Source organism: Calonectris borealis, chromosome 12, assembly GCF_964195595.1.
Source record: "Calonectris borealis chromosome 12, bCalBor7.hap1.2, whole genome shotgun sequence".
In the NCBI taxonomy this organism is placed as follows: Eukaryota; Metazoa; Chordata; class Aves; order Procellariiformes; family Procellariidae; genus Calonectris; species Calonectris borealis.
The window spans coordinates 20593753-20619160 of record NC_134323.1 but is presented as its reverse complement, the minus strand read 5'-3'; the positions used below and the strand labels follow the sequence as shown (position 1 = coordinate 20619160).

The following is a 25408-nucleotide window of genomic DNA, read 5'->3' as shown; positions in this document are numbered from 1 at the left end:
CACAATTTCTATGGGAGTTCCTTGTCGAGATTAAATCATATTTTCCCATTTATTGTTGCCGATTAGCAGCGCGCTATTTAGGATGCTAAATATGCACCAAACGATATGTTTTTGGCAAGCCCCACGTTTGCGGGAAGGAGCAGTGAGGCGAGAGGAGCTCTGCTGTGCCGTTTGCCCGGAGTTAAGCTTTGGGCGATCTCCTGCCTCGTTAGATAAACAGCTGTCACGAAATAAGGTCAGCTCCTAACGACCTCTCTCAGGGCTGCGCTAATTCAGCTATTTCTGCACTCTTTTGGGAGAGCGCCGGGCGTATTTTAGCATCTCAGTTTTTTAACAAAACGCAGCCGCCGAAGCATGTGGAGCACGTCGGGAGCTGTTTGAAGGTACTGGGCGTCGCAAATGGGCAACCCAAATCAGCAGCCCATTTAGGCAGCCGTGCTGGGAGGGATTTTGCACAGATCTCGGCTGGAGGAGACGCTGCCCTGGCAGCTGAGCAGCAAAAATGTCACCCTGAGTGCTAACGAGAAAGCAGAAACTCAGCTTTTTCCCCTAAATCAGCCTAAAGAAGGCACTCCGGGGTTTCAAAATCTAACCTTTTCTCAAACTTCCTTAAAAATTTAACTTATTCCTTCACTGGGCTCTTTCTTTCCCTAAGGCGAGAGGGGAAGTGGAACTATCTACCCATATTGATTTTTAAAGTATCTGGTTTTATTCCAGACTACTTTACAAAGCTTCAGAAGAACGCAGTGTTTAGATGCAAAGCTGAATGTTTTAAGAAAGGGCTTTTGGATCAGGTCTTTGTGACTCTTTATCCCTCTGGCTGGTCTATCTGTCTATCATATAATCATTAAATGACTATATAACAAGTTGCCCAGCCTAGCAGGTATTTTTTGAAATAACTTAATATAGAGATTATACTGTCCTTTCAAAATCAAGGGAACAATTTTAAAAACATGTTAAGAACGGTGGCATTTATATTTCATTTCTAGATATATCTATACTGTGTTTTGTATATGCATGCCTCTACATAAAACCTGCACACCTATGTAGCAGGTATGAATAATACTCTTCATAAATAGATGAAGCTTTTAAAACATTAATGTCCCAGCTAAAGCCCATCCCAAATCAAACTGATGTGGAGAAGAAATGAAGGCAAAAGCCTGAATTCTCCGCTTTTCTGCCTGTGCTACCCTCTTCAAACGGCCAGTCACACACTTCTGGGCTGCTCCACAGTTACCTTTTCCTACAGAAAGTGCCGGTGCAGTGGGAGGATGCATTTATCAATGCTCTTCCTCCGCTCCTGCCTGCCTGGGCTTGCCTGTTAGCACAGGGACTTGCAGTTTTACTGCCCGGTTGTAATGGGTGCTTCCCTTTGTAATAAATTTAGGAGAGCCGCTATTTTCTGTGCTGGTGTAAACAGCAATGCTTCGCGTGACCGTGATCTCAAAGCACTTTCCATTCCTGCTTTAATTCATACAGGACTGGTTCCCAGTGCCTTTTCTCTGAGCAGTAAGGAATGGAAGGAAAGAGCGGTATGAAATTGGACCTAGACAGGACTCAGCTAAACCCCCGATTTCTCCGCGGAGGGTCTGCAGCGGCCGGAGGAAGGTCCCTGGGTGAGCAATGCCGAGATGTGCCGGCCTTTGGGAATGGGGGGGAGGGAGACGCGAAGGAGATTTGGGGAGACAAGGGCAACTGAGCACCACTACCCAAAATAGTGCTGGGCTGAGGCCAACCCTCCTTTAGCCTCTACACGGCTTGTGCCAAAACCTCTCCCTGTCCCGGTGAGCGCCGGGGAGATTCAGATCCGGGCTGATCCGAGCAGCTCCGAGGGAGGTGCCTTGCCCAGGGATGGTAGCCCAGACTCTCCCAAGGCTGCTTCATGTCCCCTCTCCAGGCGGCCTGGAAAGCTCTGGCTGCCCGGAGAGATCTTCATCCAGCTTCTCTTGGAGACTGCCTCCCTCTAGTGAAAGCGAGAGCAATCCACACGCCGGGCCCGACCTTCCTCTGGGTGCTGTGCTGCACGCATCGAGGGTGCTGCATGCAGCTTGGGTGCTGTGGGTCTGTGGCCCAGGTGCAGTGCAGCATGCATCGAGGGTGCTGCATGCATCTTGGATGTTGTGCATCTGTGTCTCGGATGCTGTGCTGCATGCATTGAGGGTGCTGCACTACATCTGTCAAGGGTGCTGCATTCATCTTGGGTGCTGTGTGTGTCTTGGATACTGTGCTGCACATGTTGAGGGTGCCGTGCATGTCTCGGGTGCTGTGCTGCGCTCCTTGAGGGTGCTGCATGCATCTTGGGTGCTATACATCTGTGTCTCAGATGCCGCTCATGCATCGAGGGTGCTGCATGTATCTTGGGTGCTGTGAATGTCTCCGATGCTGTGCTGCATGCATCTCAGGTGCTGTGCATGTGTCTCGGGTGCATGTCGTGGATATTGCACAGGCCTTGAGTGCTGTGCATGTCATGGGTGCTGGATTAACCGGCGCCCCTGAGCTGAGTGTGCGGCAGCTTCATGCTGTGTGGTGCTGCCTGGGGAGCAGTGGCGATGCCCGCGAGAGGAGGGTGGAGTGGTGCAGCCAATTCCTGATCTGGCAGGAGAACTGCAAGTACACGGATGAATGGGCAGCTGTGAACCAGCAGCCTGAATTTATACTGAATTGGTGCTTTGCGTCAAGTGGCCGCTGTGTTTTTAATCTAATCCTAGAGCCCCCAGGCAGGATTTGTTGTGCTGCTGGATTTTTCATTTGCCAGCGAGGGTATGATTTCATCAAACGAGCTGTATAATTTCACCACATCCTCAAGGGCTTGCCTGCAGCTTAGCTCCTCCAGGCTGCCCGTAGCAACCAGCGCAGGCAGAAGGGAGCTACCCCACCAAAGGCTGCTTCCTACCCGCAAGAGCATCTCCCCGCAGCGACAGGCAGGGCACGGGCAGCGCGCGAGCATGTCACACTCCTGGTCCTTGCCCTCTCCCTTGTTACAGCAGACCCTCTGCTCCTGGCACAGCCGGAGCCGTTGGCTCCAAGGGATTTTGGATGCCATCCTAAATCAGTAGCAGGCAGCAGCTCTCGCCGGGGGACGTGCAGGAAAAATGCTGTGAGCGGCGTTGGCTGGAGGCAAGCAGGGCAGCGAGCTACGAGCATCCTCAGCTTGTCTGGGCTGACCTGCAGGCTCTTGACCCTGCTCTGTGGGGGGGGGGGTGCAGGGGGGAATATTTATTGCCCCAGCAGCAAGGATCATGGTTCATGTTTTTTCCAGCCGGAGGAGCTAAGGCTGCTGCAGAGCTCTCGGGGAGGTGCATTGCACGCAGAGCCGGAGGGAGAGAGGGAAAACAAGATCAGCAATTCCCTTGCTCATCCTTGCAAATAGGTTAATTCCCTTCCCACACAACCAGCGACCCTCGGGCAGCCAGCGTGCCGCAAATCGCGCCGGCGGCGGGGGCTCGGTCAGGAGCTGCAGCGGGGTCAGTGCTGCTGACATGCAAGTTGCAAATCTTCCAGCTGGGGAACATATGCAAGCGCGGCAAGCAAGAGCAGTGAGGGGGGTTATTTCCAAGCCCTTCTGCCTTGGCAGCTGATGGGGTTGCAAAAGGGAAATGTTGTTTTCAGTGCTTGAAGTGAAAGGTGGCAGGTTTATGCTGGGGATGAGCACGGCAGCGGCTGGCAGCTGCAAAGGGTCCCCGAGCGATAGAGGAGCGAGAGATCACCCACGGGCAAGAAATCTGGGGAACGGCAGCAGCCTGCAGTGTCTGTTTTGATCACGCTTAGAGAATGAGCAGAATTTATTGCATGGAAGGCAAAAAATAAATGAGCTGAATGTGCTAGCAAAATGGAGTCTGGGGAGAAGCACACGCCAAGCAGTAATGTTGCAGGGTATACGGGTGTAATTTGGCCAGTTAGTGAGAAAATCAATATTGTGGGCCAAGACCAGAACGCAGCTTTGTTCTTTTCTGGATTTTGAGGCATGAGATGCTCTCCCCCTCCCTCCAGATTTGGGCCTATGTCTGTTTGCTTCTGCCCTATGTTGATAAAGGCTGAATATTGATGCTTTTGGGGCTACCAGTTAAGCAGAAGAGCTCACAGGCACTGGGGCCAAATTGATTTTCCTTAAGGAGACCTGCTTGGAAGTCACCAGCACAGGCACTTCAGGCTCTGCCGGGGCACAGGAGCCAGACTGCCTTGATTTCTGGGTCTGCCCCACCAAAAAGATGTATTAATAATAACCACATCCACATCCCAGGGGCAGGTTTCCCTTCCCAGCCCATTTCTCCCTGCTCATCTGCTCCCCAGGCCACCTCCCAGCCTCAAGACGGGATCAGCCAGGGCTTTGATTTCAAAGCCTACTTTTTTTTCCCCCCGCTCTTTTTCTTCTTGTTTTACTTTGCCCTCCTGCCACATTTCCTCCCTCCTTGAAGATACATATCTCCCCCGCCCTGCTCTTGGGCTTTTATATAGCACCTATTATCCTGCTACCTACGTGTCGACGAGGGGGAGCACAGATGTGCTGCAGCTCCCAGCCTCCCTCTGACCCCCCCCCACTAAATCCCCCAGGACCCAGAGGTCTGGAAAGCCGATAGCTACAGTTCCCCTGGGTGCCATATAACAGCAAGGGGGCTGTTTCCACCAAAGGGTCCCTGAGACGCAGCCCAGCCCATACATCAGCTGGGGGACTTTGATTCAGATAGCGATCTGCACAGGGCTCGCCTTCAATTACGGGCGAGGGATGGGGTTTATGACTTTGGTTTCCCCCAGAGGATTGCCCGTCGGCATCAGAGGGAACGGCATCGGCTGTTATCGGGACCCGCAGCAGCAGTTTGGAGTAATGGGGTCTTCTCCTGGGGGAGGGGGAAATGAGGGGTGCAGGGAAGTCGGGGCAGGTTTCTCTTTCTTCTTCTTCTCTCCAGAAAATGACTGGTGGTAATTAAGCTTGACCCACTCTTAGACCAAGAGCGGAGATTCCCTGTGACCCATTTTGTTTAAAATTAGAGATAGTTGGGGAAATAGGAGCAGAAGAAAATGTGTAGAGGCTGTATTGGAGCACACAGTACTCCTCCCATCCTCCCTCCCCTGCCCTCGGACCGGACAGACTCCAGCAGCCGTGCCCAGTGCCTGCGCTTTTATCTGCAGGGCAGAATTGGGATAGGGGATAAATAGGGAGAAATTGGCCATTTTCTGAGAAAAGGCAGCGTTATGGCATGCAGCGGTGCAAGTATCTGCAGTGCTATTCTGTACGCTGGATATTAACTGCACCTCTGAAGGATTACTGGGGTTGGAGGCAGGCAGCCTCTGTTTGCAATGTTTTACCGTACCCACTGCCTTGCCCCACAGTGCTCCCCTAGTGCCAAGGCTAGCTTCAGCCCTGGCGCTGGTTTTGGGGTGTGCAGCCAAAAATGCACCCCCAGCACGGGGGCTGTTTGCATCGATTCCCCTGCTGCACACCCAGACCCCTCCGGGTGCATTAGAGAGGGGCTCGCTTGCTTTCTTCCCACTGGAAATAAATCTTCAGCCAAATCCATGATCAGCTTTATAGGGGGGTGTCACCCCAACTTTCTGGGATCAGAGATGCACTGGTGCAGCTCAGGGAGCATCTCCAGGTATGGAGCTGAGCAGCTGCAAAGCCGTGTTGCAGGAGCCGCTGCTCATCCCTACGAGCAGCACCGAGCCCTCCTCCGCCGAGTGGTAGCCAGCCGCGTTCCCAAACGGTATCTGCTGTTATTGCATTAATTACAGTAATCTAATGGGAAATGTAAACAGGAAAGCTCCGGGGGGAGATAAGGGGCGCGGGGACGCGAGGCAGGGGCTGACAAGCTCCCTCTGGCGCGAGGAATGGAGTTCAGAGGAAAGTTCACTTTTCAGCTAGCGGCTGGCTGCCGCTCAAAGGCGTTAATTAGGGCGGCCAGATAGCGATTGGGACAGTGTCCCCAACCATTTCCCCTTTCGGTGACAATCGCATTCCTGGGGCTTGAAGTTCAGCTGCAGAGACCTAACGCCTTCGGTGCATGAAGGGGCTGGGGCACTGCGTTTCCGTGCAAGAGATTATTATGAGAAGCTCAACATGAGCCGGCAACGTGCGCTCGCAGCCCAGAAAGCCAACCGTGTCCTGGGCTGCATCACCAGCAGCGTGGCCAGCAGGTCGAGGGGGGGGATTCTGCCCCTCTGCGAAGCTGGAGGACCCCAGGAGCATCTTCTCCAAGGGGAAAGTGTGAAGGCAGGCACCCAGCCCACGGTCGGGAGCTCCTGGTGCTGCAGTGACCCCTATGCATTGCTGGGGATGCTTTGCCCCTATAGCCATAGGGTGTTTCAGGGCAGGGTCCCCAGCACCTGCACCTCCCCGGGGTGCTGGGGCCACGCGGCGCTGCTGAGCTCCCTGGCACTCACGTATTAGCTCACCTCTCAGCAGAGACCTTTCTTGGCCATTTCAAAACTGGGAGGAGGCAGAGCCCAGTTTCAACCCCTGAGACCTTTCTGTTCTCCTGGATTTTTCCCTCCGGGCCAAATTAGAAGGAAACCTTTTTTTTTTTTTTTTTTTTTTGATCTGAGCTCATTTCTCAGCAATGAGATTTTTTTTCTTCCCTGGCTGCGTTTAGTCTGGGTAGGTGTGGGGGGGGGGAAAGGAGGCAGATGAAATTACTGTTTATGTCACCTCTTTTGGCATTAAAACAGCAAGTGGGGAATGTTCGAGCTGCCAAAGCCATCTATTTTTATTAAATCCAGTTTTCACAATAAGAAACGCTCTCCATCACGCTCCTCACTCCCTGCTGCCGGCTGCTCCCAGCTCACTGCATGCAGAACCCATGGCCCTTAAAGAGCAAGAACCTGCAACAAAAGTCCTCCCAAAATACCTGTGGCTGGAAGCCGATGACCAGAAACGCAGCAAAACCTGGCGCAGATGCGGAGAAAGCTTTCGTTTACCTTTGCATTCAGCTTGCACCAAATCCTTGTTGAATGGATTTGCCCTACGAGCTTGTGATGGGAGCAAGGAGCTGCTGGGCTTGGGAAGTCACCTTGGTCCCCGCGTGCTTGCCCCAGGGCTCCTGCTTGGGTCTGCGTGAGCGGGTCTGGCTGCCCTGCGGCTTCGCTTCCCTCTTCTCACTCCGGGAACGATGACATGAAAAAGAAACGGGACAAATCGTGGTGGTGTTCAGGACTTCAGCCAGAAAACGGAGCCTGAGAGGGAGTGAGCCCCAGCTTGTTGGCGCTTACTGGGCATGCTGTGACCCCAGTTTTAGCTGAAGGAAGAGAAACCCAGTGAGCAGGTGACCCCCCAGAAGACGGTATCAGCTCTGCTACTCCTGGAGCCTCATTTAGTCCTTAATTTTCTGTGATGGGTTCCAGGGGAGACCTTCTCAACACGGACTGATGGTTGGGAGGAGGAAGATGTGGGACAGTGCTGGTGGGGGGGGGGTTCTGCTGCTTACTGCAGAGTCATCATTAGCTGCTGGCTAAACCCCAAAACTGATGTGTGGGGACACAAAAGGTGCCACAAAAGCAAGAAAAAGGGCAGTACCACCACCCAATTTCCTCAACTTGGGTGAAAATCCCCTCTCCTTGCAAACCTTGGCTTTTTTCTTTCTGCAGCCCCTCCACCAGCCATGTAGGTGGAGCTGGAAACCCTCCACGGGTGAAACGGCCCCACTACCTGTGTGCGTGGGTGACTTGAGCGTGGTGCTGTTTTGCAGAGGTTGCGTGCCAGGCTGGCGATGGAGAGCCTGCCAAGATAAATGGCCACGCTTCCTACAAAGAAAAAAATTCCTTCTGAGTGGCCAAGCAGAAGGTAGACTTGCTCCAGGGCAGGTCTCGCTTTCGCAGAAGTGTTTTGGGGAGGGGAGAGTAAAAATGACAGAGCGGGCTTTGTGAGATGCTGCAGTGCTGCAGGCACCCCCTCCAAAAGTGCGGGGGCCGGGGGCGGCATGCTGGATCTGCTCCAAAATGCAGCTTTACTATTGAAAGGAAATATATATACACACATGCATATAGGCGTATATATTATGTGTATAACAAAGAGGTGTGGTTATGTTTCATTTCTCCAGAATTTGGCAAACTAGACCTGAATTGGGAACGAGACTCCAAGAATGCATATTTACAAATGAGCTTTTATTTTGCCTTAGGGAGCGGAGGTTTGCTGGGGCTCAGTGAAGATGCGTGAGCCGAGGCCGAAGGGCTGCGGGCTCCTGCGGCATCGTGCACGGGGTCCTGGCTGGCCGGAGCAGCCTCCTGCCTCCTTCCCAGACCTCACCTTGTGGGGCAATCCCCCGTGTTATGTTACATGTGGTGGTGGTCCCACCAGCGTAGCATCACCATCCCATCCCACCCCAGTAATCATATCATCAGAGCAAATAAATGAAAGCAGAGCCCGTGGCATAGGTGTAATCAGGCCAGCTCAGCAGGGCTCTGCTCGAGGGTGAAGGGCAACCCTTGATGATTAAAATTAGCAGGAGCGTAACCAAAATGTCTATAGTCCCTGGCTTTCCTACCTGCCCAGAAGACAGATTATTTATTTGAATATGAGGTCTTGCAACTGGAGATTTCTTGTAACTGATACTTAGGATTTTGGGGGGGAGAGTTAAATACAGAGAAGAAATGGTTGGAAACGGGCTGTGCACACTCTGGGGGAAACGGGTCACGCGCGGAGGCAAGAGCCTCTTCCCTGGGGTCTGCGAATGCCTCCGGCATCTCTCGGAGATCCTTGTTACATCCTCCCTTGGTTTGAAAACCAAGCAATTGTCATGACTGGAGTGGATTATAATTTAGTGCCTTTGTCGGAGGAAATTGTTTTGCTCAAAACAAGATAAATTTCGATTTCTATTCTCAGCCATTTCTCTTTGCAGGCAGGTTTTGTTTTTCTTTCCGAGGATGTCTTTGTCCTTCCATTTGGATAGGGAGAAAAAAATCCCCCTGATACTCTCTGCAAACAATTTTCCTCTTGCTGCCCCCCACCACGAGCCTGACCGCATTGCAGAAATCCTGCGTATCTCTTGTCAAAGTCTAAATCAAATTAATTTTATGGATTTTAAAGATGTTGGAGGCGGTGAGAATCTGCTCCTCTCCCTGCCTTTTGTGGACGTCCACAAAAGCCTGTTGCTTTGCCTTCATCTGGATTTATATCGGTGTCATTGGGAGCATAACGGGGCTCTGAACCTCTTTGAACTCTGTTGTCTAGAGGACAAGGACAGCGTGTAAACCCAGCTATTAAAAAGCCTCTCTTCTAGCGCTGGTCAATTTAAAATACATCTGGAACAATAAAAGGAGTGACTGTGCCAGCGCCGCGCTCGCTGAGCCATCACCCCATGGTCCTGCCGGCCGCAGAGCTCGCTGCTGCCTCTGCCCTGTTTTCCTTGCTTTCAAGTTGTCTTCTTTATAACGAGAGAAAAGCGACGCGTCTGCCAGTCTGCTCTGAAATGCAGGGTTCCCAGAAGGTGAATTTGTGAATGGTTGGCTGGTCATTATGTGCCTCGGGGCCATCATTTTTTTTTTCCACGCCAGCTGAGGGAGGAAGTTTGCAGGATGTTATCAGCATCCTGTTGCTGTGACCTGCTGAGCAATAGCATGTAAATATGTCTCCCCTTCACCACACCCCAGTGTCAACCTTTTGGCTCCTGTCTGCTGGCCATGTTCTGCAAGATTAATGTGTTTTTCAACTGTGGACGGGACCATATAGCTAAAAAGGATGGATTTTTATTTTTTCTTGGGTGTCTTTTACCAATTTCCTAATATTCGGTGCTGTAAAGCATTTCTGGCAGCGTTTCTGGAGTGCGTTAATGAGATGGCACGGTGCAGGCATCTCACCGTGGGACGTCCAGCAAACACGGTCAAGGTGTCTGCTGCGCCCACACTTTGCAAGGAAGGTGGGAAGGGATCTTGGCTTTCATTAGTCACTGATTGGAGAGCATCAACAAAAAATCCAACCCCCCCCCCCCAAACAACAGAAGAGAATAAACCCAGGAATTATTCTCTTTGTTTTGAATGAGGACAAATGTTTGCTTTTTAGCTCTTTGAGGAGTTTCCTCCAGAACAGTCAGTAATGCACAGCTTGGTCAGTCCATGTGCCCTGTTTTTACCAGCAGTCATGATATTGGCCATTATCCACCTAATTCTGTGTTCCCCATCGCTGGAGCTAGCCCGGCAGAGCAGCTTTCCATTGGAAATAGCTTTGCTGCAATCGAATCCTTTGCAGGAAATGCCTTCGTTTCACTGAAAAATGTCGAGAGAAGAATATGAAAGAGAGACCCGTTTGAGCCTTCTCATTTCATATTGGTGTTCATGTAATTCTATAATCACACAGTACCTCTAATATTAGCATAATATTTCAATCGTCCTGGAACAAAACATTCCAATGATTCCTAATATATATATTTAGGCATTCTTGTTCCAAGGGGAAAAAGAGAAGAAAGTGAAGTGCCAACTGTTCAGACTGCCTCAGGGTGAAAGCAAAACTCAGAAACTCCTCTCAGAAGATGTTTTTTTCTCTTTCCACATCCCATATCCCAGCCCATCCCTCCACGTTGCTGGCCTTGGAGCATCTTACCAAGGGGTGGACCCACAAGCTTGATTCTCCTCCAGGAGCATCCCATGGGAATGTGCAGCACCCGGGTTCAGACCCTGGGCTTGGGAAGATGAGAGAAATTCATTGTCCTGGTGCAGCACTGGTGTCCAGGCTTGACTCAACCCTCCCACCTTCCCTCACCATTTCCAGATCTGGTACCCAGTTTGAGTGGGGTTTAATGGAAGGATGGAGATTTTGGAGACCAGAGGTTCTTCTGCATTTTTGAAAGTGGGTGAGTGGGTAGAGAAGAGCATCACCTTTATCTCCTGCACAGGGAGCCAGGCTGAGCACAACCCCCGTGAGATACCAGAGACCCTGCAGGGGAAGGAGGAGTGCAAACAGCCCAGCGTGGCAAAGGCTTTGCCCAAAACATGGATCGTGCTAGCCACCAGAGAAGCCAGCTGTGAGACTGAAAGCCACAGGGAGCCATGCTTCATGGCTTCCTGGCTCACAGAGCTACTTATGCCTTTGCCATGTGGTTTCTGAACCGCTGGGATGCACCATCTCAAGTGGGCTGACATAGTTGAAGGCTGGGACAGTATTAGGGACAGGTATATGGTGGTCCTATTCCCTGCTCTGTTGCAGCCCATATTGGTCTATATGGTCTCATCCCGTCCAGCTTCTGCCCTGGTTTTGATGGGTTCTACTTGCTGGACCCCGCTGCCCCATAAAAGCCAGGTGGCCCTGGCAGAGAAGCAGAGCTTCAAGCAATTGGGTGGATGCCACCACTGAAAATTTGGCTGCTCAGTAATGCCTTGTCTCATGATACTCCTGGGGCTCCTGTCTGCGGCTTCTCCATGTCCATGGGTCCTGCTGCAGCCGTCCTGCCTGGGCTTCCCCATGTCCCCTCCCCGATCTCAGGCTCCCGGTTCTGCTCCTCTCCCCCGGCAGCTGTCCACTCATTGAGAAATTACTCCCCAAGGCTGCTTGGGAATACAAACGAGCATGCAACAGAAACAATAAATTACGCTGACTGTCGCGGGTCCTGCCAGGAGCTGCAATAGCTGAGGCTGGTTCAAACGGTATTAATTCAACATTCTGACAGAGAAGCCGCTGGAGTTACTGATATCAGGGTGCCTTGACGGGGCTGTCACCTCCGTGCCTGCTGTCGGGGTGACACGGTGCGTTTAAGGATACTTCCTTGGGAGGGATTTGTTGTTGTGCCTCCTCACCCGCAGGTTTGCTTTGCAAATGCAAAACTGCTGGGGACGTGGGTGAAACTTGCAGAGTAGCCCTGCAAATCAGGTCCTGCTTTCCTGGCTCCCACTAACGGGATCCTCATGGGACCAGTCAAGACCTCCAAGGAGCGATGGTCATCAAGCAAGGCGTACCAGCCATCCTCCCGTGTGCTGGCTTGGGGTTTAGGCTTTTTACCCTCTATATGTGCTGAGGGTGAGCTCATGGGACAGAGCTGGGGTCTGGGTGGTGGGTGCATCAAGGGCTGGAAGCTCTGATGTGGTTGAGGCCAAGGAAAACAACCGGAGCCGCTCTTGGCCCTTGGAGAAGCCAGCATCAGCTTTTATCATCGCGAGGATGCTTGGTGATGCGCCAGCTGGATGCCCCAAGGTTGTGACATTGTTTGTCCAGGGCCCTTCCTATTCCCAGCAGAACAAGCTGGTGTTTGTTGTAGGGAGAAAAAGCAGCCTCCAGCAGGAATAATTCCGATTTAAGGTCCTGTGCGAGCTGATCCTCTCTTAGGGCTCTTCAGGGAAAGGACACTTCTAACCCCCTTTCTATTCGGTGGCCTATTTTTCATCAGCTCGATGGTAAAGCTGCCTTGGCTGGTCCTTGCTGCCAGTGAGCAGGTCGGTGATGGCCACAGCCCTTCGCGGGAGCTGCCAAGTAACGTCAGCTGTCCCTTTGCACCCTGCGCCTGGGGGATAGTAAATCTGTAGGCAAACATTAGGCCTTCCTGAAAAGCCTGACATTGCGGGGAGAAAATAAAAAGCTGGAGGGTTTTATTATCTTTCTCCTTATTGTCTTTTTTATTGCCTTTTGGAGTCACCCTGGAGAGCAATCTCCATCCCACATCATGGCCCTGCCAGACTTCCTCTGCTGTCGCTGTGACCTAAGAAATACAAGCCAATGCCTTCCTCTGCTCAGAGCATTAACGAACCCGGCCCCTCGTTAGAGCCCTAAACTCAATGGAGCCCTTTTTCTGCATGGTCTGAGGCTACGGGGGGTCTCCCGGGGCTTTTCCCCCCAAACCATCACCCCTTCTCCTTGCAAATAGGGGCGAGAAGCTGCACTTGCATTTGGGAGGTGGAGAGGTTGCAGGTTCCTCGTCTGCAGGGCTGGTGCCGCGGTGGGAAGTCTCTGACATCCCCCGATAATTCAGGGCTGGCTCCGAGGGCGGTCTGCGTGGGGGAGAGGCTCGGCATCTGGCAGGAACCCGCAGGGATGCTTCTGCAGGGAAACTATGTGTTCTGCTAATTCATTAAGCACTTATCTCCTGCTCCTGCTCTTAAGGCAGACAGAGTTGGAGCGGAGGAGGTTTGGGGCAGACCAGGCGGCCAGTTGCAACATGCGTATATCCTTTAAAGAGAAGCTATAAGTGAGACACTGTTGCTGAGGTCAGCGTGAGATTACAGGGACTCCTTTTTGCCCTTATCTCTCCAAAATATACAGCCCGGCCTCCGCTTTCCTGGGAAATCAGGAGTTGAATAAAAAATGTGTATTGACACACTGGGGTAAATGCGCTGACATTAACGTTCTCTTGCAGCAACGTGCCCGGCTGCATCATCAGCCAGAGACTGGCCTCATCCATTAATGCCAAGCCCTGGAGGTACTCGATGCCGTATTCCAACGCCGCTGTAATCTGTGGGGTTTTCCAGCAAGAAGTCGTGCTCCATCGTGTGGTTAGGGAACTGCTGAACATCAGATGCAGCGGTGATAACTTCTAGGGTACATCCATAATGTAATTTCTTGCTGTTGACCGAGGTTTGGCTTGGATTTTCCCTATAGCAACCTATAGCAATCTTTTAAGGAAAAAAAAGTCATTGCAATTTCCTCCCAATTTTTGCTTGCTCCCGGCCCCCGTTCTTGCTATTCCTTCCAAGAAAGCAGGGGATTTTTCAGTCTAAAAGGAAGGAAGGGTAACCTGCAATCCACAGGTCATCACCCGGTGAAGGCTTGCAAAGCTGGAGGAAACGTGTACCCCGCCAGCCCGTATTTCAAAGCTGGGCTCTGTGTGGGTAACCAGCTTAGGAGGTGTGTTGCAGGATCTGACCTTTGTCTCCCAACAGGGACTAAGGTCCAGCTCCCTTTCCTATGTATCTTCTCCCTTTGGCAACAACCGTGATATAAATTCACTAATAGCATGCTTACGCACCTGCTTCTGTGGGTGGAATTGGTCCAAAAATGAGCTCTGTTTTGTCAGGACATTTTTCTGAGAAACTTCTTCTGGCCAAAAAAATTATCGACTAGATTTTCTTTCTCTATTTGCTTCAAAGCGTCGGGTTAGCTTCCTTAAACCCTTGAAAAATTCTGCTGAAAATGGAAATACTCTGCCAAAGCATTCAGTCAACCTGCTTCTTATCCATCCCTATGGATGCTGGGTTTGATGGGCTGCTTTCGTGCAGGTTGCAGCCACCGAGGAACTATTTTCCTGCAGGAGCCTTGGCTGCACCTTTCTGCTGGAAAACAGCCGTCCCCTCATACCGGGGCGTTTGCAGCATGGTTGGACCTTTGTTCTCATCAACTCCTGGCTCGCTCTGCTGCTCCGTGCTGCAGCTGGGCTGCTCCGCGTTCCTTTTACGTCCGACAACATTCCCATCGTACTTCCAAGGTCACCGTTTTGGCTGACTCCCTCGGGACCAAACCAGGGGTTTCCAGAAGCCAAAGCTGCAACATGAATATTTCTTTTTGCTTTGTTTTTTTTTTCTTTCTTCCTTTTTTTTTTTTTCCTTCTCTGTGTGTGTGAACCCTCTGAAAACTGGCTGGCCTGATTCTACACAGCCTGGCAGCGTTCAGTGAGATATTTCAGCTTCCTTCTCATCCTTCTGGGAAATGTTAGAGAAGGTCCAGGTTCCTCAGGGATGCGTATGGTGTCTTCTTGCACCTTGGATAAGAGAAATGGGGGAGACTCAATAGGTGTGCAGTTAAATGGAGCTTAAAAAACCCAACAACATATTTTCTGATATTTTCAGATGACTCTTGAAGTTGGGGCTTCAAGGGATATGGCAAGTGAAATATCTACACGCTGTGAGCAGACCCCAGTCTGGGATCAGCAGGGCAGGACCCTGGTGTAAACACGAAGGGATTCTCTGTTAAAGCTGATCTATACCGACCTTGGCTCTTCCCCTCGGCAAGCATCTGAGCCAGGGTCTCATGAGTATATCGCACTGTCAGGAGTGGTTATGGTCATATCCCTATTTCACTTGCCTTTGCACATCTCTCCCCAAAACCTAGGGAATTTCTTTGAGTTTGGGAAAAAAAATATAAAAAATCCAGTTTTTCTCCCCAGACTTGAACGGGAGCATTGCAAGACCTGCCTTGCAATTTCCAAAGTGCGACATCACTCTCTGGCTGCAAAGAGCATTTTCTATTACCCAGACGCCCTCCAAAGGGTCCGAAGCAGAGTCAGCACTTGGAAAAATCTCCAGGAGCGGGGTTACTCCCTGGGCTATTCCCTGGACTGACCAATGCCCCTTCGTTACTGGAGGGAGCTGACGGAGCATTAAAAGAGGACAGGAAAAAAACATTCAGCTGTGGCATTTGCTGGTTGCGTGCAGCCGGAGGCAGGAACTGCTTCCTCTGTTTGCAGGCTTTTAGGGAAAGGAGAGCTCAACGGAGTTGCTAAATTAGAATGAAGTGAAAAAATATTGCTGTGAACAACAGAATGTTTAGCTTTTTTTTTTTTTTTAAACAAAAACACAAAACCTTGGAGTGATTTACATGGGAAAGGGGAGCCGGAAACAATTTTAGAGGCTGTTTTCCAAAATTGATGAATAACAGAAGATACAATGGTTAAAGCAAATGGCCCAAATTTCCTGCTCTTTTAAGCAGCTGAATAGATACTAAAAACAAGGGTACCCTGTTTTTCTCCTTATAGAGCTGGCAGAGAGGGTTTTTTTCTGGGTTATTTTGGTTTTGGAGGGGTCGGTGCTGTAGAGGAGGCAGAAGCAAGGTGGGTGCCGGGGGTCCGTGCTGCTGCGGCCGCTCCATCAGGCAGGATGCGCGGGAATTCCAGAGGTGGGGAAGAGTGGCATGGGCCAGGAGAGACGTTTTGAATCATTTCTGGTGAATAACGCTGCAGACATGAGTCATGAGGAGGGATCTGAAACTTCCTTTCAGATTTTTTTTATTATTTCTGTGGGTAGCCATTTGATTTGTCCTCTTGCTTTCCTCCAGAGCTGAGTGCATTTCCCTTATAACCCTTGCCCCTCAGCAGCCCCACTGGACGAGGACGCAGGTTTGGCTCCAACCAAATGCAAGTTGGAAACTTTTATTTCTCTTTGCAAATGTCTTCGATGCTTCCAGAAAATATTCTTATTTTGCTTTGAGAAAAAAACCTTGGACGAGATCCTTCTAAAGCTGTTGACTTCCTCGGCTTAGCCAAGGTCCAGCAGCTACAGCACTTGTCTGAGAGACCACAAAGAATGTCCATGTGTCTAATCTCTTATCAATGATAGAGCACCCCAGGGAAGCCTCCAGGCAAGCCTCTTTGCTACGTCCTCTTGCAGCCATTCTGCTCCGCGTGCACAAAATCATGAAGCAGTGAAATGATTTTTGATGGTTAAATGGACAAACGACAACATTTTTGTCGGTAGCTTTGCAAGCAAGTTGTTGGTGCTTAGCTGGGGCGTAAAAGGCTGAGGTTCAACGGCATGGTGAAAAGTAGGAGTTACCTGGTGAGCTCCCACTCTCCCGGGTGGGAGAAGGTCTCTACAGCCTGTCCAAACTGGTGCACGGACAACACGGGAAAATGTCCCCTGGTTTTGGGACCTGGCTAAAATGTTTCCACGAACTCTTGTCATGAATTGTTTCCTCTGAGTGGATATTTTCTGCTTTCAAAGCAATTTTATTCAGGGAAACCTGAGGAGCATCTTGGACATTGCTGAGCTGAGAATTTCCATCCTCTGTTGGATGCATCTTCTCATGAAGGTACAAGTATGTCTGCTGGCCTCCTGCGCCATCCAGTGAAACAGGGCTTCTCTGGGTTACTTTAGGCTTTGAACACACTTGAGATAATGAATCGCTTTCCCTGTTCCCTTCTCCCATCTCTCCAACATCTCTTCCTCCCAAAAATCTGGGAACTCCACCAGGCAGTTGCACTCACTTAATCAAACAAAAGTAACCACAGACAGCAAGTGAATTTACTAATTGCGCTCAAAAAGTTATCTCGCTTTTCACTGCTGGGACGTACGCTCACCTCTCCCCAAACACCTCCTCTTCCTCAAGCGTATGAATTGGACAGGACAGATATGAAATGCGTAATGCAAAGCCACAATTACAAAACCCCTTTCTTGGGTTGTTTCCCATGTTAACCAAAGCCTGATAAATCATGGCATGTATTTATGGACTCCGTGAGCAAATTGTCATTCGAAACGCCTCTCCTAGCTTTCAAGCCCAAATGAATTACTGCGTATGCAATACACACCTCTTCCTTAACAACACATTCAGATGTCAGGATGCTGAGAAACACTTTCCTCTCCAAGGCTCATTCAGGCCTCAGAGGAAAAAGGATTCAAACCACTTTGGTATTTTTAACTGATTCTTTCCCACTGTTGGGGGCAGGCTTAGATGTTCTGCTGAGACATCATCCCTGCAGGTCTTCTGGTCTGTAACTTGATATGAAATGAAGGAAGGTCTTGGATGCTGGGCCCCTGCAAAGACCCACAGAAGTTACTTGATTGTATAAAGTGAATGAGAACTTCTGGGAACTGCCTGGTCTCACCCGTGCTTGCATTCCCTACCCCAAACAGGATCAAGCCTCGCTCATCTCATGGGCTTTCCACAGGACGTCCATGTGGCCATCAGCAGCAGTGATGATGCTGAGATGAAGGTGAGAGGAGGCGTGAACAAGAGATCGGTGGTTGGGGGGAAGAAGGATGAGTCCTGAGGTGGAAATGAATCCTCCCCAGGAAATGCATCCCGCATGAGTGTGGAGAAGAGCAGTGAAAGTGTGAAGAAAGTCTGTGGTGAGGCAGTCACTGCATTTTTGTGGTCTTTCTATGACAGACTTGATCTTGATGCTTACAGCCAAGCTCCATGAGATCTTGCAATTCACATTACTACACACCAGTCCCACTCACCACTGCAAGTGGGCTGGGTCCTGGCCATGAAGATGCTTTTGGCTTTTGGAGAGGCTGACGTGACCTGCATTGACAGCTAGTTCTTAAAGAGGTCTTTAGCTCTGAAACAGAATTGACTGTCCCAAGAAAACATGGCCTGTGTTTTACCCGAGCTGCTCAGAGTGCAAGATTTGCTCTGCTTAGTAGAAACCTGGTGTCTGGGATTTATACGGGAGTGCGATGGCAGAAGCCTCCCATGAAGCACAGGCTGGGCGTTGGTATCATGACTGCAGCAGGTACCTGATTTACCATGAGATATTTTAGGATGTGAACTCAAGCCTGACAGATGCAAAAAGCCACTTCAGATCTGGGTTTATGAGGACACATCCCACTGATGTCTGGAGGAGAGTGAGGGTGAGCGCCTTGCATTGTACAAGCCCCCAGGGAGGATGTCTATGACATGAAGCTGATGCTGCGCTCAGCAGCGGTACATGCTGTTCTGAACCATGCGGTACTAATAACTAATTATATACGTCCACTTAATGTCATTTGCAGAGCCCAGCATGGGCGTGGGGTTGCACACCCAGAGAACCCTTTGTTCCACAGGCCGCCGAGCAGAAGGAGACCAGTTCTGGCCCCAAGCTCAGGATGCCCAGGAGTTTCATGCGTACCCAAGGACAAAGGCTGGCAAGCGATGAAAGGACTCCTGCACTCGTTTACTGCACCGGCGTCTACACGCGTTACGTCGGCGAGGATGGAGGCTGCTGTCAACGGATGAGATGGACGCAACACTCTTGACATGGTGGGGTTACTCTTCCAGCGCCGGTCTTGGGAGAGAGGTGCATTTACCTGGAGAAAGTGATAGATCTCAGTGGGTGTAGAACATTCATGGGATCTCGCATGAAGCTGTGCATGACGCACAACGTTTCGGTTGCCTACAGTGAGTTCCTACCAAGGGGGGCTGGTAATCAGACAACCAGGGTCGGCGTGAGAGTCTGCTGGGAAGGGGGAGGGAAAGTGAGGAGCCAAAGGCAGCTTGCTGAGGAAGCCCCACCGTAAGCATTTTCCTGCCCTGGGATGACCAACGTACATCCTGAGAAAAGGGTACTTGCATTGTGCGGCCTGCCGCTCTGCCCATCCTGCCAGGAACAATGAGGCGGCTCTTAAAAAAAAAAAAAAAAGAAAAAAGGCATTTTCAGGGTTGTGGGAGAGAAAAGCAGGGGGCATTGGGGAGGATGGGCGAGCGAGGGGGGGGATGACGCAGAAAGAGCAGAGATGTGCTTTGGCTGCGTAAGTAGCTGGAGGGGCAGCCCATGCTCTGAACGTCCCAGCCTTGTCAACAGGCTTGGTCAGAGCTGGCTGGGTGGCAGCTGCTGAAGGGAAAGTGGGGAGGCATGAAATCAGGGTCATGGGTTGAAACTAGCCTCCAAACCACCTCCCATGGGTAGCTTCAATTTTTTCCCCCAGGTCTGTAGGATGCTGCTTTGAAGCATGCGGGTGCGTGTTGGGGATGCTGAAGGTGTCTGCTCATTGCTGTGGTCCCAGAGCTTGTGGCACATGGTGGGGCAGGTAAAGAGGTGCCAGCAAGGTGATACCAACCTCAGTGTTGAAGACAGAGGTGGCAGCTGTGTCAAGCATCCCTTCCTAGCTGAATCCTCCCTCTTGCCTGTCCTTTCTGCTCTTAAAAGTGCCTTTTCTGCCCATTGCCTTGGCTGGATACAAATGCTTTGGGGCTGTTTCTCTGACAGCAGCTGAATTTTCAATCAGTGGAAGCTCCTTGGAGCAGAAAGCATCTTTGTGTTCTTTTGGGAGCCCAGGAGGGTCCTGCGAGGTTCACAGCCTGTGCAGGTGATGTCTGTGGCTGCTCGTGGACTCTCTGCGAGTCTGCAAGGGATTTTTTCCACCAGGGTGGTTGGGATTGCAAGCTTTCCCGCAGCCGGGTCTGCATTTACTCCAGTTACAAATCCCACATCTGCCTCTGCACGCTACAGAGGTATGATCCAGGGGAAGATGGACCCAAATGCAAAAGGTTTTGATTTTTTTCCCCAAAAACAAGTGGGGACAGCCTCTTAACTCTCCAATAGCCTCAGTGTGTACAAATTAATCCTATGATCCATTTTTTCTGTTCCAGCTCAGCCTTGCCATATGAAAGATGTCCGTGAAAGGATGGAGCCGGAGATGCTGGCAGGGGAGAAGCTGTGTCCCCTTTGCTGAGGAGCACCCTGCCCTCCACATCCCATCGGCCACAGCCTCGGCAGAGGGAGCTCGTCCTCGGCGCTTCAGGGATCCCTAAATCACATCAGGGCTGACAGGGAGAATTTGAAAGGATATTGTCAAATTTTGCTGTCGTTGTCAATTAGTCTTTATAGCTGGTGCCGGCGTTCCCGGCTTCCGGCAATTCCCTGGCAGCCAGAAGACTTAATGTCTTCCTTGGCTGATTGTAGTAGGGATTGATTAGCCTGGGTTGGGGTTTTCCACGGAGGTCTGGCTGTGGGATTTCTGCCTCGGTGACAGAAATGGTCATTTTGTGCTCTGTGTGTGCAATTTCCAGCCCGCTGGCTGGAAATCCTCCCTGTACCTGCGAACAGTTGGAGAGGAGTTTTAATTTCTCTTAAATGTCAGAGTTGCTGCAGGCAGCAGAAGGCATTAAAGATTGATTTTCACAAGCACACACGAAATTCAAACCAGCTGGTATCTGAAGTGCCTCCCTGTGCAAGGCGTTTGTGCTGTATCTTGCATTAACTCTGCTGCGTGAACCAGTGTGCGTAAAATACTTCTTGGTCGGTGATGAAGGAACGTTTGGCACCGTCTTGCTTTGGACTGGCAGCAGCATCCATGGGCACGGCCGAGGATGCAGGGGACCGAGGCGATGGGCAGCTGTGCCCCTGGTTTGCAACGCGGTGCTAAAGCAGCGAGGCGGCGTTTTTCCGCAGCGGAACTTCAAGCACTTTACAGAAGGTTAAATGTCAGCTCTGCCTTTTACACCCGGGGAAACCGGGTCACGGAGCAGGAGGGGGATGTTGCCCCAGGGTCATCTGGCATCCAAGGGACACCGTTCAGGGCCAGGTCAGTGCTCCGGCCATTAGCTGCCTCTGATACAGAAAGAGCATCCTCATGGCATGGAGGATGCCTTGGGGGTTATTTGGGCAGAGATACTCCTTTCCCGGCTGTCTCAAAGACATCTGCTCTAAGAGCTCCTGGGAGCTGCTGGTGGATACTGGTGGCCCCTGGGGACACGGCGGAGGGGAGGGTTTCCAGGGCTCTGCCGTGCACTGAGCACAGCAGTCCGTGCTGCTAACGTCATGCAGAGACAAATAATCCTCCCAATTTGGCAGGGCTGTGAGCAAGGCAGGTCCTGCTCGGAGGATACTGCCACAGAGGTTATTTGAACTACCTGAGGATTATTTTATTTTATTTTTGTATTTTTTTTCTAAGCCCTAAACTATGTGGAACTCAGACTAAACAGAAAATACAGCTAAGAAAACATCTTGGTATAATGCCGGGAGTCAGACTGTTGCAGCGTGCTTCTGAAATCCAATTGTGGTTGTAAGGTGATCCCAGAAACCGAAAGATTACAACTGTAAGGCAGCTCACAAATACCAGAGCGTTAAGGAAGGCATCTTGGTTACTGAGGCCCAAACGATTTTCAGGGTCCGTTTGGGGACGAGGTGGCACCAGGCGTTTAGCATCTCTGCGTGCGTTGAAGCATGAGCGATGTGCACTGGATGCCGACCCAGTGTGGTGGAAATGTAGGGACTGGGTGCTGAATTGGGAATTTCTCTCCTGTAACCCATCTGTGCAGACTGGTGGCCCCCCTCAAAACGAAGGCAATCTCTTCCACTTTAACGCTCTAATTTTATTTCTCTCTCTATAAATAATATATATTAAAATATATATCAATATTATAGCTTATTATAGTTTATATCTCTCTATATATAGATTATATGTCTATAATATTATATATCTAGATCTAGATATCTAATATAATCTCCAAATATTATATATCTATATTAAATCACATCAAACACTCTGACGCCTTACTGGTTTGCCTCCTTTGGGCTGTACCTGTTATTCTGCTTTCCCCTGCTAGCTAAATCTCATTCCTTTATTCCCTTCATAACTTTTCTGTTTCAGTGACCACCTCTTTACATGTTCAATAGGTTTAACTGATAATTGCCTCTTAATGCTAGTAATCCGCTAGCCACGTGTTCAAATTAAGAGAGCGGAAAATAGTGGCACAACCTGTGGGGTGGCCAGCAGAAGACCCTCACTTCTGTTTAGAGAGAAGCTGGTGGTAGCACATCTGCCACTGCAGCGGCTTCGGCTTGAATGACTTCTCCTCGCTGAATGCAAAAGGGATTAATCAATTCTTTATTGTCATTCATAAAAGATGAGTGTCACCATTAAGTCTGGGGTTTGTATACTTCTGCTTCTGGCACTTCCACCTTTGGATTTTTCTCCATTTCTGGGGATTCCAGCTGAAATCAGATGCATAGGAGTAAGCAAATATAAAATGTTAATGAAATCCTTTTCACTGCCTAGGATTGAGCATACCCCAAAGTGCATGGAAGGTGGGAAAAATGGAGTCATAAACATAGGGCAAGGAAAGTAATCTCCTTGAGGATATCCACCGGGCAAAATGCCCCATTGCTGGATTTACTTTACAGCTCCAAATTCAGCTACTAAGTCCAACCCAGACCTCTGAGGAAGAGGAGCTGATTGAGCATAGGCTTACATTTATAATATTTTTGCCCTGCAACACTGTTGGTATTGAGTGCTAAAATTTCCTGGTTTTGAAGAGCTGAGTTTTAGGAGGAAAGTCCTGGTTACATCGAAGATAATGGCAAAACTCCCACAAACTCCCAAGGATGCCTCCCCGGAGTGTCATCTTTCTCCAAAGTGATGAGCAGTTACAACTCAGCATAAAATTAACAGGTGCTGGGCGTCCTTGACATCTTCAAAAATGAAGTTCAAGGTGTCCTAAAGAAGAAACCCAATAAAACATCACCTAAAAGCAGAAAGTGCTTTTCACCCTTCCGATTTTTTAAATCTCTGGTTCCAGCCTGACGGACGCAAGCCTGGGAAATCGTGGGATCCTGCCTCTGCCTAGCCAAAAGGTAATTTCCATTTATATTTTGAAACAGGAGAATGAATCAGAGAGATGCGGTCTGTTTGGTTTCTTAAGCTGGTCCTCAGCGTTTCAGAGGTCATGAAACATTGCAGGATTACTGGGAAAGAAATTGTTCGATGTAGCTAAATGCATCACACTAGCTTAGCCCAGGGATGTAGCTCGGACAGTTGATCCATTTGTTCCACGTCGTTGTGGGTGAGTAAATCGGAGGCGTCTTTTTGCTTTGCAAAGCCTGTGTCATCCCTTTCGGTCCCCCCACCCCGATGAGTAGCTGCAAACTCAACTTCTTCACACAGATCTCCTGAACTTGGAGAGGATGATGCTGCAGAGCCAAACTGCGGATGTGGTTCGAGTTACTATTTGGGATGGCAGGACTGTTCTCAACCTGCCCAGCACAAGCAAAAAGTTTGTGTAAGTTTTGACTCTGCTGGGAGACAGGTCCTGGTTTGCAAGATATTTTCCAGACTCGGTTAAACTGCTTTCCAAATGCACAGTGTGTTTCCGTGAGACAACCAGCCTTCGCTGTAATAGGCTGGACCAAATAGCTGGTGATTTGAAATCAATTCACCACGGATGGTTTTAAAGCTGGCGTTCAGTTCATTTCCAGGCAGCTGCACATTGTTGTAATTTGCTAACGGTGTCACAAATGCTACTTTTTCCTTTCCTTGTAACGGCTCCTCTGAATTACAATAACTCCTTTAATTTCTGAACAAGTCCTCTCTCTTGCAGCCCTTGCCACCTCAAAGAGCAGAAGGAGCACCTCCCCTTCGCAATTTCCCTTTCCCTCTTAACCTTGACCTGTAATATGCTGAAAGTTGTTACTGAAAACTACCTTGATCAGAAATGACATTATAAAAACTTGCTTAACCAGATGCAGCAAAAATCCAGCCATGATAAAGATTCCCAGAGCCAACAATTTTGAGTAATGGACCTACCCTGTCTTGGAATATGGAGTCGACTGCTTCAAGGTAGCAGCTATTAAGTTTTGTTTGCTTTCTTTCAGAGTGACTGTGCTTTGTAAAAAAGAGGCTTGGCTGAGTATTGCTGTGCATAAAAATACTGAGCAGAAAGATGCTTCCTGAGCTGGGCTGTGCAAGCGGCACTGGGGGCTGGGCTCCACCAAAGGCACATTTGCAGGGGCGGTTGAGATTTGGTGAATTAAATTCCTCTTTGCAGGCATGCACTTGAGAGGAGAAGCCTAGCCCAGAGCCCTCAGGTCCTTCAGAGATTGGAGTTTGTGGTTTGAACTCAGTTCACACCTACGAACACTGCTTCTGAGAAACCAGCTCCTAACAGCACGGCTTTGTGGATCGAGGCTGCAAAGGGAACCTGGACGCAAGGCTGAGCATCGGTTCCTGTTGTGCAAAAATTGAGCAGGACCTGGACACCACAATTTGGCAAAGTTCTTCAAAAGTTTTTTGTTTTTTTTTCCCCTTAAAATCTTTATTGTCTCTGGGAATGCTTTGCTTAAACCTTTTCCAGACTGGGTGGCAAATTCACAGACCCCATTAGTGGGAGATCCTTGACCCAGAAGGTTACGAAGAACATCTGATGATTTGAATCCTTCTCCTACCCGGCCAAAGAGCATTTGTGTATATTGAATTTTATAAGACTTAACTTTTGGAAGGACTGGAGCCTGGAAATCGAAACTGCTTTAATGGGTTCTGCTTGAAGCTTTTATTTATTGCGAACTCGAGTAGAGAAATCAAGATCCAAAGTTGTTCCTACTGCAGCCAGTGGAAACAACCTATTTATTGCAGGGGATAGAGACTCCAACCCTTAGCTTGTGTTCAACCTGAACTCCTCCAGTCTGCATGCGTTGGCAGTGAATGAACTGCTCTCGGTTTCTGGTCTTCGAGCTCTGGAATTCTTTTCGATCCTGGAGATAAGAAAAAAGTCTTCTAAACAGATGCGTCATGCCTGCTTAATTTTCCATTAAAAACAGAGAAGATATTTAACTCTCTCCTATCGGGGGGTGTGTGTGAAAAAGCCATACTTTCTTGGGGCCAAAACCCATCCTATTAGTGGAGATACTGTGGAGACCTTGGAGTATCCATCCCTGTAAACATCATTAGTTGTGGAAAAGCCATTCATTAGTAACAGGCAATATGTTCTTCTATCCTCTCCTCTGAAGAATAGGCAGTGCTATCTAAATAAGCTGTTTCCTGAGAAGTTACTCAAAGTTACTGCTGTAGCTGCAGGCCAACTCTCCTCCCCCAGGAGCTGGACAGAAACAAAGCTCTCGGAGAGGAAAGAGCTGCCCTTTAGTCCAGCAGACCGTGCCATTCCTCTAAGTTCTTCCTTTCTCCTCAGCCTCCTGGTTAATGCGCTCCCTGCTTGTTTTTTCACCTCCTATTATCTGCAAAACCAGCCATTTCCATGCCTACACCTGAGCTGAAGGCACCGGTGCCCTGACACCCCTCTGTGCTCTTGGTTTGTCCAAACCCAGCTGCAGAAATCCACCCTAACATCCCATCTGACCCTCTTTAGATTCCCCCT

At 49.8% G+C, this 25408-nt stretch overlaps 1 long non-coding RNA gene across 2 annotated transcripts; it reads left to right on the top strand.

Annotated features, from left to right (window-relative positions):
• LOC142087371 (uncharacterized) lies at nt 1-25186 on the top strand. 2 transcript variants are annotated; one of them, XR_012675428.1, is made up of 8 exons: nt 1-383; nt 1480-1616; nt 16561-17549; nt 18385-19347; nt 19910-23104; nt 23206-23314; nt 23781-23877; nt 24086-25186. It is a non-coding gene; the product is annotated as an uncharacterized LOC142087371 (long non-coding RNA). The 2 variants fall into 2 exon arrangements; XR_012675429.1 differs by lacking the exon at nt 16561-17549 and having other exon boundaries at nt 18385-18580.
• The last annotated feature ends 222 nt before the right edge of the window (nt 25187-25408 follow it).